The following is a 15,270-nucleotide window of genomic DNA, read 5'->3' on the forward strand; positions in this document are numbered from 1 at the left end:
GGCCACCAGGCTGACCGTCCGAGCCCTGGTACCCCAGCCAGCCAGCGGGGCTGTGGCCAGGCCAGGCCAGGCGCCCTGAAGTCACGGCCACTCTTTGTCCCTCGCTCTCCAACCCCATGGATGTCAGCGGCCATCGTGCGGTCCAGCACGGGGCCAAGTCAGCAGCTGAGGTGGGAAGCGGGCGGCTGAGGCTGCTGGCTGGGGCCTCTGGGTCCGCTCCCCGGCTCCCCGGCTGTGGGCCCGGGTGCCGGAGCCAGGGAAGCCGGGTCAGGGTGGTGAGGAGCCGCTGGCACGGCCCGGCTCCCGCATCCTCTCCTTCCTAATGGCCCGGCCTTGCTGGGGAAACGGGAGGGGCCGGGCAGCCAGCAGCCGGGAGTGAGAACTTGCCCTTGCCAGAGCCAGCTGCTGGCTGCCATCTGGGTAGGGGCAGTGCCAGTTTCCCAAATCTGCCTTCCCTTTGGAAAAGAGGGGGAAAACTCTGTGCTGGGGAGATAGCTTCTCCTTCCATCCTGAGGCTCTCAGTTAAAAACCCAACAAAACCAGCCTTTGGAAAAAGAAGAAATGCCACAGGCTGGGCTGTTTCCAGAGGAATTTGCTTCTCCTGGGGCCTTTACATCCAATTAAAAAAAAAAAAAAACCGAAAAACCCTCTACTTGTCCTTCATTTCTCTTGCTTCTTTCGTTTTCCTTAATGATGACCTTGACTTTTAAAAATTAAATCCGTTTGCACTCATAAAATGCCCATCTGCATGTCCTTTATCTTTGTCACGTAGTGATGGAATCATCCACTATACACTGGAATTCCCTGAGGGATGTGATCTAGTCTTTTTAATTCACCCTCCACCACGAACAAGCCAACAGCTCCCTAAACTGTATCTGATGCTCGGATACTTTCTGGAGGGTTTATTCACTCACTGAATGCATTTTGAGCACCGTTTAAACATCAGCACAGGATTGTCACGATGAAGGATTGAAGAAGATCTGGCTCCTGTTCTCAGCACTGAGCCAATTGAATGGACGCACCCCCTCAGGATCTGGGGGACACCAGGGCAATGGGGACCTGCTACACTGTGTCAACCCCGCGTGAGGCCCCACCCCGAGCCCTGTGCTTATTTCCTGGGCTACCTCTATGTTCCCAGGAGGCAGATGGGAAAAGAGTTGGCACCAGGCAGAGCACAGAACCAGGAAGAGCCTCTGCAAAACCAGCAGCAAATGAGCTTTTTCCAGGAGTGAGAGTCAGTACATATAATAAGCAGCCCACTGTGGTCACTGACCGATCAAAGCAGATTCTGACTGGGAAAAATCTGTCACCTTCATATACACCGGCTGAATATGAATCCTGGCTTCACTTTTTATTATTGCCTTAGCGGTCAAATCCTTCTTCCGCATGTTGATACCTAATCTCTTAGCAAAGAGTGAAACCCACCCAACATCCCGCCATAGCAACTGGATGGATGCAGGGTTAGAAGCACTTCATGAGGACCTCAGGTTCATGGAGATCTTCATGGGGAGGCTTCAGTTTGACCTTCTTGACTTTGAGGACATCCTGGTTCCAAAGCAGCTCTTCACATGCCTATTGTTCACGAAACAGTTGAAAGAGGAAGGTTGAAATTCAGGGAAGGTCCTAAGAGTGAGGTTCACTCTCTGAAATAATAGGGTTCATCCCAGCTGATGGTTAACCTGAGGGCAATCAGACCCCAAGAAAAACTGGTTCATGTTGTTCAAACTCATAAGAACAACAGTATCTTGCATTTCAAGTGTCTCCTAAGCACAGCACAAGTGTATTTAACAATAATGAAAAATACACGCAAATGCAGCTCACGTGAACTTGAGCGTCCAGTGAGCACTCATTATTGGATAAATTTGAAAGTAACCCTCACCATAGTCCCTGAGATAGGCAGGGCAGGCATTATCAGTTCCCACTTGGTAGCCCAGCAGAGGTAAACACGTTGTCTCAGCTGGTGTAGTCAGTGGCAGAGTTAGATCAAAATTTAGATCTCCTGACTTCTAATCCAGTGCCCTTTCCATAAGTCAAATTACTAGCTGATAATATAAACTCTAGTATTCTAGATGATACCTACCTGAGAAATGAAATTAAGATCAGAAATTTCCTTGATGGAAACATAGATGAAAACACAGAAGATCAAGTGGTGAAGAGCATGGGCTTTGACTTCTGGTGCTGCCTTTGCCAACCACGTGATGTAGAGCAAGTTGACCACTCTCCGCAAGCCTCTGCTTTTTCATCCCTAGGAAAGAAACAGCACCTTTCTCACACGGTTGCTGTAAAGACTGAACTAGGTAATATAAGACCTTGATCACAGGGTTCAGTCTAGGGTAAGTGCCCCATATGTAATACAGGAAGTCCTCTACACATGAATGAGTTCCATTCTGAGAGTTCCTAGTTAAACCTGTTAAGTAGGTTGCTATTATTGTCCCCATTTTACAGACAGGAAAATTGAGGCACAAAGAGGTCAAGTCACACATATAGGAAATGGCAGAGCCAAGATTCCAACCAGATGGCCCAGCCCCAGAACCTGGAAGTTACCTACTAGATGGCGTAGCCCTCTAATTTTAACAAAAGATCTGTCTCAAAGAACTGTGTGGACTTGTTTAAAAGAGTTTCTAGGCAGTTACCTTCCTGAGTCTCTTAAATCTTATGATGAAATCTCTCCCCTGCTTTCCTACCAAAACCTTGAGCAAACCTGAGGTGTCTTCCTAGAGGTTTCTTAAGCCTTAAGTCTTGAAGAGCCAGAGACACTAAAAGTAACTGACTTTTTTTTTAGAGTCCTCAGCCATAGATTCTTCACCAAAATCAATTTTCTAAGTGTTTATGAAGACAGATCTTTCTGGCACACATTGGGCTGAGATATTACTTAGAAGGTGTTTGGGCTGAGATATTACTTAGAAGGTGTTTAGGCTTACAGTTAAGGAAGACAAGACAGTTGCTAATACACATGGATTTCCAGTGGACAGGGGGTTCAGAGAGAACCTATAATGATCCCAGTTATGGAGGAACCTTTGTTCCGGAAGGAATTAGGTCTTATGCTGCAAAAGCAAACCTTGAGGGAATATAAGCGGAGACCTAAACAATCATGAAAAGGGCAGGCAGAGTGAAAATGGGTTTGTTCACAAATCCCAAAACCCTGAACCCAGGGGACAGCTTCTGGTTTGAAGGCGGAAGTTTCAGGACAAATAAAAGGTAGTCCTACTTAGAGACACAAGCAGTCCCAAGAGATGACGTGGGGGTGAAACCATATATAGTTTCATAATGGTAGGGATGCTAGAGTTGATAGCATATGCTAAAGGGAAATTTGGGGTGCTTAAGTCGCACTGTAACAAAGTCTGCAATGATACCTTGCTTCTGAATAGAACTCGATGTTTCATATACACCCAGGCCCACCTGGGGTCTCATCAGGGACCTGGGAAATTGTCATGGCTGCTTTCTCAGGCCCACTTTATGCAACAGGAAATGAAAACTCTGAGACATTATGTGTCTAGTATTTTAGCATAGGGATCGTGTCAACTTCCAAACAGAAGTTGAACTTGGCTTCTTGGGCAAGTGAAGGCATCTGGGAACAGCACAATCAGATTTTGCCATTTTTCTTTGAACCATCAGGATCCAAGAGGACCTTGAATAGAAATTTTTCTGGACCAGACCAAGCCTAGCCATTCACAGGACAAAACGTCCTGCTCGCAAGCCCTTCAGTCTCCCCCATTAAGGCTATCCTCTCATGCATAACAGGCTCACGTGAAGATCTCATGGGGAACTAGGCTGTTGATTTTTTTAAAAAATAACACAACCTATGAATTTTATCTCTTTATCTCCTCAGTCCAGAGGGAAAAAAAGGGACACAATCTGTCCTACCAGTGGGACATCCATCTGATTAGATGTCATAAAACAGAGTAGCCCTTTAGTCAATAATGGCTGGAATACCTCCGACCCACAGTTACTGGAAAGGAAAAAAAAAAACCTAACTACAGATAAACTCCCTAGGGTTTCAGATCCATTTTGCAATAAGCCATGTTATGAAGGAAACCTGGCCCCAAAAGATAGTTTGAATGCAAAATAAAGATAGTTCACCTGCTTTGAAGCAGATACAGGGCTCCTGTGGAAGCAACAGAATCATATTTTCGGAGGATCATTATATTTCCTGCTTCAGACTTTATTTGGGTCCCACCGTTCTTTTATACAACTCCTATTTTTAGTCATCAGAGGCGCCGGGTCCCGCCAGGCAGGGGCCTCAGCAGGGCAGGGCTGGTAGGAATGGTGTGGGTTGGATGCCTGGGGAGTCAGAGAGCTGGGCAGACAGGGGGCAGGTGAGCTTCAAGGAGCATGTGTGGCCCGTGGGGCAAGGGTCTGGGGACACTCAGGGAAAAGATTTAGGGGGTGCACCCTGGGTTTAGGGAGCTGGACTCCAGGGTTCAGGAGGCCAGTGAATCATCAAGAAGAGGCTGGAATATTGACAAAGCAGAGGTGGGCAAGAACCCTTTGAGATACCCCATCACAAAAAAATGGGAGGGGCTTAAATGCATGGGCTTAAGAACCTTGAAGACATTATGCTAAGTGAAATCAACCAGTCACAGGAGGACAAATACCATGAAATTTATCAAAGGTTTCTAAAATAGTCAAATTCATAAAATCAGAGAGTGGAAGAGCAGCTGCTAAGGGAGGAGGAAGTGAAGAGTTACCAAATGGTGGTTATAAAGTTTGGGTTCAGATGATACATAAGCTCTGGAGATCTGCTGGACAACATTGTAACTTACTTAAATATATACATATACATGTATATATATGTATATCTTAACAAAGTGCCTGCATGCTCAGTCCCTTCAGTCGTGTCTGACTCTTTATGACCCCGTGGACTGCAGCCTGTCTGGCTCCTCTGTCCATGGGATTCTCCAGCCAAGAATACTGGAGTGGGTTGCCATGCCCTTCTCCAGGGGATCTTCCCATCCCAGGGATGGAATCCATGTCTCTTACATCTCCTGCATTGGCAGGCAGGCTCTTTACCATGAGCACCACCTGGGAAGTCCCTCTGAACAAAGTACCTATACTTAACACAGTTACCAATTCTGTACTATAAACTTAAAGATTTGTTAATAGAACAGATTTTACATCAAGTATTCTTACCAAAATCAAGTGCAATTTTTAAAGAATAAATAGAAATGCATGAGTTTCAGAAGCGGAGGTGGGGGATGAGTCTGATCCAGGCAAGGGCAGATATGGCAGGCTGGCTGGGAAATTCCTACAACCAGGCCATCAGAGAGGAAAGAAAACACCTATGGTCACTAGAAATTATCGTATAAGAAAACTGTAATCTTCACTTAGCCTTCACTCGGACTTCCTTGGTGGCTCAGATGGTAAAGCATCTGTCTACAATGCCAGAGACTTGGGTTCGATACCTGGGTCGGGAAGATTCCCTGGAGAAGGAAATGGCAACCCACTCCAGTACTCTTGCCTAGAAAATCCCATGGATGAAGGAGCCTGGTGCAGGCTACTGTCCATAGGGTCACAAAGAGTCAGACACAACTGAGCAACTTCACTTTCACTTTCATGCCCCCTCTAATCCTCTGAAATCTAGCTCTTGGTGAAAAGGCAGAAAAAAGAAGGGGTCTTTGAAGTGAGAATTATTAGCAGGGGGAAAGGGGAGAGATGCAGAGTTCTTTATCCTTACAGATTTTAGACTTTATCTGGGTAATGAGCCCCAGAATCTAGGCTGACCTCCAGATTTCCTTAGGTGTTGAATCAAAAGATATCCTGAAAAAAGGAAAAGCAAAAAAAAAAAAAGATACCCTGACATTTCTTTCTGACTCCCACCATTTCATTTTTTTTTTTTTTTGGCATTTTTCTTCTATTTTGTATGTTTCCAAAAAAATAAGTAAATAACAAAGAAGTCAAGAGGAAATGCCATGGCACAGAGCAAGGAGCAATATGAAAACTCCTAAGAGATGGATTTGACCCAATCATCCAGCCATCTTTATTTCCAAGTAGAACAGGCCTACCTTTCTTCTCTGTGGAATCCTCTCTTCTTGCCCGCATCCCTCTCCTGCCTCTTCTGCCCTTTATGCAACCAATATATCCCTATCTTTGTCTCCTGAAATCTTCCTTCTCCTGACCCTTGTGTGGTCAAAGGAGGCCTCGGGAGAAATGGGAAAGAACAGGGCTGCAGGCAGTTCAGGCCCCACGTAGGGGAGGCTGGGAGGAACCACACTATTGGAGGGACAAGGTAGGGGGTGGAGTTCCACGGTATCATATTCTAGAAAGTGGATCTTGGAAATTCCCTCCTGGATTGGCCTGATTCTTTATGAAGGAAGACACAAAGAGAACTAGAGAAGAAAACCCTACAAGCCAACTGGAGTAAAAAGAAAATGGGCTAGAAGTGGAAGGACATGAATGGCTGGGCCTTACAGAGCTGTCCATGCGCTGGAAGGCAGTGAGCACACCAGTATTTCAGGGTCCAGCTGGCCACCCCACCTTACCCACTGCCTTCTTAAGGTACACAGACCAAGGTTTCATCATTTGTCTGTCTGAATAGTCATGTGCCTTCTAAGTTCCAAATGCTGAGCTAAGTAATGGGAATACGGAGGAGATTCCTTACTGATTGGCAAGCATCTATTGAGGACCTACTTTGTGCCAAGCCTTGGAGAAAATCATGGGAAGAAAAGGAGTCTGAGAAGCACATAAAATCAACGGAAGACGGTCCTTGCGTGAAACTGGATGAAGAGACAAAGTAAATCCTGGTGATGTAGCCTGCTGGAACAACTTGGGGAAAAAAACGTGTTTTTCTTAGCAGTACATTCTCCTACAGAAAGAGGCTCATTTTTGTGGGAAAAATGCTGGCTTTCCTGGACATTACGATCAGCTGAAGGCTTTGATGAAGAAATTCAGTAGCAAGCTGAAATTCTCCGACAAGGAAAGGAGGAGATGTTCAGTGGCTACTTTAGGGAAAGATTCAGAGGGAGGGAGAAGGAGACCCAGAGGCCCATGTTCTTGTTCAGTCACTAAGCTGTGTCCGACTCTTTGCGACCTCATGAACTGCAGCACACCAGACTTCCCTGTCCTTCACTATCTCCTGGAGTTTGCTCAAACTCACATCCACTGAGTCGGTGATGCTATCCAAACTCACGTCCATTGAGTCGGAGTTTGCTCAAATGCACGTCCATTGAGTTGGTGATGCCATTAAGTCGGCCATGCCATCTCACCCTCCCCATGACTAAAGAGGAACTCTGGCAGGAGAAAGCGAAGATCTTTGTCTTTACTTATTGCTGGGTGTTGTATCATGTAGCTTTCTCCTTCATCTCCCCATAAAATTGTAGTCAGTTCTACATTACTCACTAATGCTTCGTGGGTTGGATCTGTTTTGAGGGGATGTGATAAAGCCCAGAATCTCATTTCCAAGTGGTCAGAGGCAAAGGCAGAGGGTTCTCACGCGAGAAAAACTTTATATGAGTTATTGAGGACACGCTTTTAGCAATGCATTTGCAAGTTTAGATGTGAAACACATGTGCTCAGGAAGTTCAGAGGGAAGTAATCTGAGGCTGAGTGGATAATCAGGGCAGTCTTCCTACAAGAAGCAAATTTTGAACAAAACATCCCTTGGGAGATAGATTCAGGTCATGGAAATACAAAGGTACTTATGTAACCTCACAGAGACCCCAAAATACACATGTGGTTTTCTGATCTCAGCTCAAGATACAGACACGTACATAGGCAGACACAAATGCACACTCAGTTATGCCAACAACTACAGTTGAGGGAGATATAGGTGTGCACCGGATCATACATCCATCACACACAACCAGACAACACCTAGCATCTTTCAGTCTCTGCCAAAGTGGCCCCTGCTCTCCCTGAGATGCACAAAAAGTGGTTCATTAGTATTAAAACCACATCCCTGCTGAAATGCAGAAGAGTCAGATTTACAACATTAGACATTTTTAGTGGAGAATGTAAATACATCGCAGAGAAGGCTGGGCACATGTCCCTTGAAACCATCACCTCACAAAGCTTACCAAGGGTCTAGGCCTTTCACAGAGAAAGACTATTCAGTCTAAGCAACATCCAAGATCATCTTATCAAAGTCAGAGGCTTTAAGGGACACAAGTGATCAACAAAAAAAATAAGAAATACTAGGACTTCCCTGGCTGTCCAGTGGTTAAGACTTCACCTTCCAATGCCGGGGGTGAGGATTTGATCCCTGGTCGGTGAACAAAGATGCCACATGGCTTGTGGCCAAAAAACCAAAACATAAAACAGAAACAATGTTGTATCACATTCAATAAAGACTTTAAAAATGGTCCACATCAAAAAAATATTTTAAAAAAGAAAATAAGAAATACAAATAGCCAATAAAAAATATAAACACTATAGTGGCTCAGATGGTGAAGAATCTGCCTGCAGTGCAGGAGAGCCAAGTTTGATCCCTGAATGGGAAGGATCTGCTGGAGAAACGCACGGCAACCCACTCCAGTATTCTTGCCTGGAGGAGCCCATGGACAGAGGAGCCTGGTGGGCTACAGTCCGTGGGATCACAAAGAGTCAGACACGACTGAAGTGACTTAGCACAAGCACATATATATAATTCTCTAATATTATAAGATATAAAAATATCTAAAAATACAAATACTGTTATATATAAATATATGAAATCAGCCTCACCTGAAGCTAAAGAAATGCAAATAAAAATGACATAATACCATGTTTGCCCTAATTTGAAAGAATAAAAAAGCTCAGCATTGGTTCAGATGAGAGTATGGAGAACCGTTCTCTCAACCACAGCACTGGGGCTGGCAGTTTGGTCCATAATCATCTCAGGAGGCCACGTCTACCAGAAACACTACTCACGTGCATGCTCCCTGATCTGTAACTTCTATCTCTTGATGAAATACCCAGGTTAGTGCAGAAAGTTGTGTGTATCAGACTTTCATTGTACTGGGTTTTGAAAATATGAAAAATTGGAAGCTATTTAAATACCGAGTAAAAGGAGACTGTTAAATAAAATATGGTATCCATTCAATGAAATACTATATCACTATTACAGGAATAATACAAGATTTCATGATGCTGAAAAATGTTGTAATATACAGCAAGATGCTGTAAATGAGAAAAGCAGAATCGATGCAGTACATAATCTGATACTCTTTGTAATACCAAAGCTAGTTAATGTATTCGGTGGATAAACCAGGATATAAACTGCATACTAGCAGTGGCCCTTTTGGCTAAATGTTAAATGTTGTCTTGAAAAGTGCCTGGCATAAAATAGGCCCACAGTAAATATTTGTTAATTAAATACATTTATATTTACTATGCACCAGGTAGTGTTGTAAGCACCAATAGAATATTTCAGTCTCTCAACAGCACTGTGCTCTAAGTCTTCCAATGAACCCCACTGAGCCGTGAGGGTGTACCGAGAGGCTGAGTCAGCCAAATGGCCTCCGTCACCCAGTCAGTAAATGGTGAAGCCAAGATTCAGACTCAGGCAGCCTCAGTCCAAAGTCTTAACTCAAACACTCTCTGGACATGTGTGCAGAGAAAAATCTGAAAGGTTGTACACCAACACATCAGTAGCAGTGATTCAGGCAATGCTGGGTGGCGGGATTACTTAAGCTTTTGTTTTCCTTTGTACTTATCAGAGTTTTCTAATTTCTCTACAATGATGTAAAATTTAATTTCTGTATGTGTGTGTGTGTGTGTGTGTGTGTGCTCAGTTGGGTCTGACCCTTTGGGACCCCCATGAACTGTAGCTCTCCAGGCTCCTCTGTCCATGGAATTCTCTAGGCAAGAATACTGGAATGGGCTTCCATTTCCTCCTCCAGGGGATCTTCCCAACCCAGGGATTGAACCTGCGTCTCTTGCATCTCCTGCATTGGCAGGTGGACTCTCTACAATTGTGCCATCTCCGAAGCCCTTTAATTTTATTTGAAATAGCATGTGATGTCCTTTAATGGATGCTTTCTCTGAACAAAACAGGGGAAAAGTAGAGCAGAGGAAGTGGGATCTTAAGAGAGAGGGAAATGATGAGGAACAAGTAGAATAGGGATCTCTAACCTCTGGGCCTTTGACTGGTACCTCCTGTTAGATCAGAGTGGCATTAGATTAGAAATAAAGTGCACAACACTACTCTATTTAAAATGGACCGCCAACAAAAACCTGTTGTATAGCACATTGAATTCTGCTCAATGCTATGTGCCAGCCTGGATGGGAGTAGGGTTTGGAGAATGGATGCATGTGTATGTATGGCTGAGTTCCTTCACAGTTCTCCTGAAACTATCACAGCATTGTTAATTGGCTATTCTCCAATACAAAATGTTCTTGGTGTTAAAAAATAATAATAAAATTTTTTAAAAAAGAAAAAAAGCCATTGTATAGGAAGTCTTTTTATCTAAGATTTATATTACTAGATGACGAAGGAAAATATATCCATTTAAAACGAAGACCAAAAAAAACAAATGAAGACTGAGATTTGAGAGTAAACAATGAATAAAAATTATATATAAGGGTATTATTAAAGAATAAAAATGTATATTACAAAAAAAAGAGAAATAAAGTGTAGAATAAATGTAATGTGCTTGAATTATCCAAAAATCATTGCCTACCACCACTACCCTAGTCCATGGAAAAATTGTCTCCCACCAAAACGGTCCTTGGTGCCAAAAAGGTTGGGGATTGCTGAAGCAGAGGGACCAAGTTTCTGCAAGCAAGGTAGAAAATTTCAGAAACTACAGGCCCCCCAACTTCCCATGTGTTCTTTGCTGTGTCCTTCAACCTGAGAGGATTCCAGGACATTCCTTGGGGTTGCCACTCTCCTGGAGAGACACATGGTGACCCTACGTTCAGGGCCTCTTGCAAGGCCATCCTCATGCGGACACATCATTTATGGGTGGAGCTGCATTTGCCCAAAGGCACTTCTTGAAGTTCTGTACCAGACGTCACGTGGGCATGAAGGGTACAACTTGAGAAAGATATAGACCCTGCCTTCAAGAAACTCAGAAATTGTTGGGGAGACAGACAAACTGAAAACACAAACTCATCACAGAACTAATAAAACAGAAGGAAATTCAGGATGTTATGAGAGCATCTGATTCCTGTAACATCCTGTACTTGCCTGTGTCATAGAGTTTGTTGTTTTTTCTGTTTTAACTGTGTGCTTCCTCCTCCATCTCTGCAACTGCACACACTCCTTAAGAACTGGCACTGAATCTCAGCTATGTTTGTGCCCCAGCGCTTGGCACAGAGTAGGCCGTTTAATCAACAGCAGCTTTGCCTGAATGGTTATCTCTATACAGAAATGGTTCTGTCAATAACTTTTGCAGCTTGATCCATCAAGGATCAGGTTAAAGGAGAGAGGCTACACTGAAAAAAAAACAAACAAACAACATGCCTGGAGATCTCTCTGGCTCAGATGGAGTGAACCAGGTGAACAGACAGAAAGAAAGAGGAAGGAAAAAACTCCTAGGCTGTGTGAATGCAAGTCTAAGATCGAGTTAAGAAGCAGCTGATTTGTTTCGGGCAAAATAAATGTGGCTGCAACAGAGATGAGTCACGGAGGGCCTTTTAGTCACACTAAGTTCAGATTTAATCTTCCAAGCTATGAGGATTCAAAAAAATAGAAGAGAGATGGTCAGATTTGGCCACAGGAAAGTCAGTATGGTAGCATCACAGAAGGTGGAAGAAAGCGGGCAAGTTAGAGGGAAAGAGGCCAGTTCAGTTGGGAGGTCCCTGCAAGGAAGCAGCCCAGAAAATGATGACCTGGATGGAGGCAAGGCTTCCAAGAATGCAGAGAAAAAGACATCCCAACATTATTTCCCTCCAGGCCAGCCTGAAATCATTCTCAGGCATGCAGAACAGTTAAAAATGACACTTGTGTGTGAAAAAGGCAAAGCTGATCTTGAGGACTTAGCCATATTGCCAACTCAGCAGCACCAATCCCCCAAGGCTTCACACCCCACTAGCACCTCAGCGCCCACCCCTCCCACAGGCGGGGACGAAGACATCCCGGCAGCCAGAGAAACACTCCCAAGCAGCAGCAGAGGGGGGAGAAGTACATTACAGAGCCCAGCATCTGTGGCAAGCAGCTGCCAAGCAACCTCCATGTGCTCCTGCAGCTGTCGGCGTGATGGCAACGGAAGAAGGAACAGAAGGACGAAAAGAACTTTCAGCAACAGGCTCCGAGTGCCAGGCAGGTAGGTGGGCCCTGGGGCAACCCAGGCCGATCCACTGGGGCTCCTGGGAGCTGCTGCTTGCCTTGGAGAATGGCCACATGGAGCCCCTAGCTTCCCAGGCTAGACTTTGCAGGACACCAATCCCCTCATCTGAACCAGGGACCCAGTGGAGTGGAGACTGGACTTGCCGAGCCAGCTTTCTTAGTTTGATTTCAAGGTTCCTGTCTCCATCTCTCTGAAGGTGCAATATGACTTATATCACTTGGTGTTCAAATCTGTGACTCAAAGCTTAGTGTGGTGGGAGACCTGTTTGAGAGATTCATGAGCCCCCTCACCACCAAACAATCAAGGAGATGGCCCAGGGTATTTTACGCAACTAAAACAGGGAATTACTGATTTTAACAGCAGGTTGAAGGCACGCATCATGTTGATTATTCACTCATTCATCCATTAATTCAGAGATTTATCAAGTACCAAGTATATAAGAATATGCTAGGCTTTGTGGCAGCTAAAATAGACATGGAAGGTGAACTGATAATGCAGAGTTTGTCAAGCTGTACAGCTTACAAAGAACTCTATTCATTATTTTTCTTTTTACAACTAGAGCTAATAATCAGTCATTTGCATAGTCCAGGCGTTACAGATATTTACGGCCATTTACTACCCTGCCTGGCCAGGCTTCCTTGGTGGCTCAGTGGTAGAAAGTTCGCCTGATGATGCAGGAGAAGCAGGTTTGATCCCTGGGTCAGGAAGATCCTCTGGAGAAGGAAATGGTAACCTAGTATTCTTGCCTGGGAAATTCCATGAATAGAGGAGCCCAGTGGGCTACAGTCCCTGGGGTCACAAAGAGTTGGACACAACCTAGAGACAAAGACCAGACCCTGCCTGGCCAGTGGTCTTGTGAATCAGTTGTTAAACACAGCATTTTGAAAACTGCCCCTGCCCATAGCAATGCTGCCAGGTCATATTTACATTTTCAATAATTCTGGCCTGTGACCACCTCCCAGTAAGTGATACAAGTTAGGATTAGAACCCACAAGTTGCTTATGATGAAGTTGGAAGACAAAGATATCAGAGAGATATGAAATAATTCTAGGGTGACATGAAAACAAGTACCTGATCTTCTGAGCCACAGATTAGACACAATATGTGGGTGAAATAAAACATAAGGGGAAGATCATCACATACACAGGCAAACTTAGGGGGGATGCCATTTTGTGGTGGGGATTGACAGGTGATAGAGACCTTGAAAAAAAATTGGGGATTTGGATAGGGTTTTGGTCCTGGTTGTCAGGGAAACAGGCTCTGGACAGAATGCCTGGGTTCAAAACTCAGCTTTCCATGTATAAAATGAGGATAATAATAAGGGTATCTACTAAAGGGTTGTTCTAAGGGTCAGGAGATGATTTAGATAAAGCGCCTGATGCAGCATGTGCTCAGCAAGGGACAGGTGTCATTCTTTCATTTCCCGTAGTATAGACGGTAAGTGGTAGCCGGCCCTTCTGCAGAGGCTCTTCATTTCCCATATATAACATCCAGGATGCTTAGTTGTGAGCCACAGAAACCCCCTCTGGCTGATGATGATCTATGAATAATTAAATGGAGAAAGAATTTACTGAAAGGTAATTCAAAGAAAGCTGAGCGCCAAAGAATTGATGCTTTTGAACTGTGGTGTTGGAGAAGACTCCTGAGAGTCCCTTGGACTTCAAGGAGATCCAACCAGTCCATCCTAAAGGAGATCAGTCCTGGATGTTCATTGGAAAGACTGATGCTGAAGCTGAAACTCCAATACTTTGGCCACCTCATGTGAAGAACCGACTCATTGGAAAAGACCCTGATGCTGGGAGGGATTGAAGGCAGGAGGAGAAGGGGACGACAGAGGATGAGATGGTTGGATGGCATCACCAACGCGATGGACATGAGTTTGAGTAAGCTCTGGGAGCTGGTGAAGGACAGGGAAGCCTGGTGTGCTGCAGTCCATGGGGTCGCAAAGAGTTGGACAGGACTGAGCAACTGAACTGAAGTGAATCGACAGAATCACTAGAAAGGCTGAAGAATCAGGTAAGAAAATGGGCAAGAGTCAGGGGAACCTGAACAAACAAGACCAGGGGAGGTGAAAGTCAGGCCTGAAGAGCCAGCTGGAGAGAACGTCAGGACTTGTGCTGGATAGAGCTCCACGGCCACACACAACAGAGGACGCTGCTGTCAGCACTGCCATGGCCGCTGGCTTGAGTACCCTGCTCTCTCTTCCTGTGAGCTCCAGAATCAAGGCCTGGGAGTGGGCATCCCACTGGCAGGCCCCAGGTACATGCCTTTGCCCTAGCTGCCACTGGGCAGGGAAGAGCTAGCCTCTGAAAATCCCATTTCCCCAATGCAGAAATAACCTGGCCTCCCACCAAGATTCATGCATAGGTATAGTGTCCACACATTGAAAAAGGATTCAGAGGCTAAGCAGCTTAAAAACAACTGTCCAGCATACCATGCCAGGCGCACCCGCAACCAAATTCCTGCCTGCACCTCCAATCCCAAAGCCTAGGGCCACCTGACTTCAGACTCCACCATCTAGTGACACTAAATGCACTGTGATCCTTCAGTCCTCTGGGTAGGTTTATTCATTCCTCCTCTGCTTTTACATCTGCTTGTTATTGACATAAACTTCCAGATGCAGGTGTCACTTCTGCCTACTTGATAAGCTGCCTGTGACTTCCACAGGTCGGATTAGCTGCCTTTCTTGGCGTTCTCATGGCATTCAGGGTATGCCTTCCTCTACGACTTAATACACTGAATTGAAAGCATTGAATGAAAGATCTGGCTTAGCAGTTCTCAAGCGTTAGAAATCTCAGAATCACCTGGAGAGCTTTTAAAGCACAGACCCCTAAGCCCCATTCCTAGAGTTTCTCAGTTGTTCTGGGATAAGGTCTGATTATTTGCTTTTCTAATAAGTTTCAGGTGATTCTGACAACATTTTACTGAGGCTATTAGCCTAGGAACCACACCCTAAGATCCAGGGACCTAACTTATAACTTTGAACCAATGGTTCTCACGTAGGGGCTGCTATACCCCACCTCATACTTCCACCCCTGGGTACATTGGGCAATATTTTGAGATG

General features: G+C 44.9%; 1 long non-coding RNA gene across 19 annotated transcripts in view; it reads right to left on the minus strand.

Annotated features, from left to right (window-relative positions):
* Positions 1–15,270, minus strand: part of LOC110140446 (uncharacterized) — a 171,574-nt gene that overhangs the window by 79,216 nt on the left and 77,088 nt on the right. For 18 of the 19 annotated variants that reach the window (XR_011490248.1, XR_011490252.1, XR_011490254.1 and 15 more), the window contains exons 4-5: positions 2,081–2,245; positions 1,426–1,572 (exon numbers count right to left, since the gene is read on the minus strand). This is a non-coding gene — a long non-coding RNA (uncharacterized lncRNA). The remainder of the gene's footprint in view (positions 1–1,425; positions 1,573–2,080; positions 2,246–15,270) is intronic. The other variant, XR_011490257.1, reaches the window with a different exon arrangement.

Source organism: Odocoileus virginianus, chromosome 11 (genome assembly GCF_023699985.2).
Source record: "Odocoileus virginianus isolate 20LAN1187 ecotype Illinois chromosome 11, Ovbor_1.2, whole genome shotgun sequence".
NCBI lineage: Eukaryota > Metazoa > Chordata > Mammalia > Artiodactyla > Cervidae > Odocoileus > Odocoileus virginianus.